Below are 2,828 nucleotides of genomic sequence, written 5' to 3'. Positions count from 1 at the left end.
TCAAACCTCAGAGGGAAGGGAGGGGAGGGGAGGGGTAAGGGGGAGAGATCAACCAAAGGACTTGTATGCATGCATATAAGCCTAACCAATGGACACAGACAATAGAAGGGTGAGGGCATGAAGTGGGGGTTTGGGGGGTAATAGGGAGTAATAGGGGGATGAGGTATGTAATACCTTAATCAATAAAGAAATTAAGAAAAAATAATGACTCAGATTTACTGAGCTGTTCTGAATGCCGTGGGAGTAGTGAAAGTTGGCCTCCAAGTGCTTTGACATGCCTTTCCTCTAGAGAAGGGGACTATGCCCTTGAACCTGGGCTCTGGGGCTGCCTGGTTAATAGGCTCCAGCAGAAGTGGCGCTGTGAGCTTGCATGAGGAGCCTAGGAAATGCTCAGCTTCTATTTTGTCTTCCATGGACACTCTTGGAACCCAGCCACCATGCTGTGAGGAAGCCCAAGCTGCCCGTGGAGAGGAACCGCCAGCCAGCACCACCTCGCCAGCCCTGTGGGCACACCATCTTGGAAGTGGGATCCTCCAGCCCCAACTAAGCCATCTCAGCGATGCCTCCTGGAGCAGAGGCAGGCTGTTCCCGCCGAGCCGGGCCCGCACTGCAGTCAGGAGTGAAATGAATGACTTTTGCTGCTTTCAGATTGGGAGATGACTTGTTCCTCAATAATCAGTTGCATAATTTCATTTATATTATAGATAATGATATTCACATGTAGATTATATGTAAATATACATTATTGAAGATACCATCTACAAATGGAAATGGTATGCACAGAAACACAAGCACATACTTCCAGTTAGTCCTTGCAATCACTTTGAGGGACTCTATTTCATGGACACAACCGCGGTGCAGAGAGGGGAACCGACCTGCCCATCGTGTCCCCACCGACTGGCAGTGAAGCTGAGGCGCAAATTGCAGAAAAGCCAGGGCACTTCCGGAGTCGGAGTGCAGGAGCGGGACGATTTCCCAGGGCGCCCAGTTCAGAAGCCTGCAGGAGAGTCTCCTGGCAGTGGGCAGCGGGCTTGTCCACTCTGTGCTCCATCTATCCCGCCCCTTCCGTTCTGACCTGCGCATCTCTCAATAGCTACCCCTGATGGAAGCCCAGGGGGTGGCGGGCACTGGGCCAGCCTTGCCTCCTCTGTGGATGAGGCACCGAGCGTGGCGGCTTGTTCCCTGGTGCACGGCAGAGCTCCGCTGCTCCCCATCCGACACCCCCTCCCCTCCTTCGAGCTCTGATCCCTTTGCCAGCCCTTGTCCTCATCCTAGGTTTTCACCTGAGACCGCCTGGGCGAGCTTTCAAACCAGCAGAGACTTCTAAAAAGTGGAACCCACACCCCTGCTCCTCTGACAGGGCAGGGTTTCTCCCTGTGAATGACCCTTTCATCTTCAACATCCATAAATCACGAAGGTTACAATGGGAGCTGGCATGTGACCATGTAATGTGGACATTTTGCACTTTGGATAGTTTGGAAGCAATAAACTCAGGCCCTGAAACGCTGAGCTGTGAGCAAACTGAACAGCCCTCCCTGTCTCAAAGGGCGGGTGGATTAGCTCATTTAACCCCAGGAAGGGTGAGAAGGATGTGGCTCAGAGAGGTTACATGACTTGTTAAGGTCACACAGCAGAGCTGGCCTTAGCCCCAGGGTCTCTCCCAATCAGCAGGGGAGAAGTCTGTCCTCTGGAGAAACTCTGATGGCTCATCTCTTGACCACCAACAGGGCCTCAGGGGTAATTGGAAGCCACAGTGGCTTGTGGGGAGCACCAGAGAGATGACTAATGATTGAGGAATGTGGTGGGGAGGCGAAGCACAGCAGGTTTGCAGTAAATTCAACTCGGACATGTACAAGCTGTGTGTCCTTGGGCAAAGTGCTTCCTTACCCTCTCTGTGCCTCAGTTTCACCTGTAAGCCCTTTATAGGTTTTACTTCATTTAAGCCTCACCACAGCGCTTTGAGAGAAGTGCTCCTATCATTCATTATCCCCGTTTTACAGATGGGGAAGCTGAGGCTCAGAGAGGAGGGCATCTGCCCAAGATCACAATGTTAGACAGAGATAGAGTCAGGACTCGAATGCAGGCTCTCTGATTCCCACATTTTCAACCACTACACTTGTTTTCTGCTTCTCCTGAGACCCACACAGCTGTCTTGTTGGGGGGCGGCGGGGAGAGAGACAATGTTTGCTTTCTTTTCACTTTTCTAAGGCTTATTTGTTTTATTTTAAATAAGCCCTATCATTTGTATAATTACTAAAATACTAATTTAGTTTGACCCTCTCCCCAAAAAAGGCAGCTACCCCCTCACAAAGGTCAAAGAGCCTGAAACACCGAAATCAGGTTCATCTGTGCACATGGCTTGCTGTCCAGACTGTTGTGAAATCAATTTTCCTTGGCTGGGTTTATTTTTGTAAGACTCTGCTGTTGCCTCAACACAAACCGCAAAGCAGACAGCAGGTGGCGCTGCCGCCTCATAGAGAAACAGCCGGGGTGTGACAGGCCCGGGGTGGACCCAGTGCCTCTCTTCTGACCCTGAGCTCTTCTTGGAAAGAGCTTAACGGTGAAGCCCCCTGGAAAGTTAACCGGGTCCCACTGTCCTCAGGGCCTCACTGGCCACGTCTGACACCGCTTCACCAAGCCTCTGACCATTTGGACAGAGATGACCCAGCCCTCCCTGCTTCACACAGAAACACGATGTGCTTATCTGTGGCTGCTTTAGAGGAGATTTCCAAACACAAACGTTTTTATCCCTTTCGGGGGCACATCTGAGAACCTGGCCTACTGCCATGTGGCCATAAACCCTGCACACAGTAGGATGTGTGGTCCAT

The sequence above is a fragment of the Cnephaeus nilssonii genome (assembly GCF_951640355.1).
Source record: "Cnephaeus nilssonii genome assembly, chromosome: 20".
Classification (NCBI taxonomy): Eukaryota; Metazoa; Chordata; class Mammalia; order Chiroptera; family Vespertilionidae; genus Cnephaeus; species Cnephaeus nilssonii.
The sequence above is the reverse complement of the archived record's forward strand: the minus strand, read 5'-3'. Positions refer to the sequence as shown.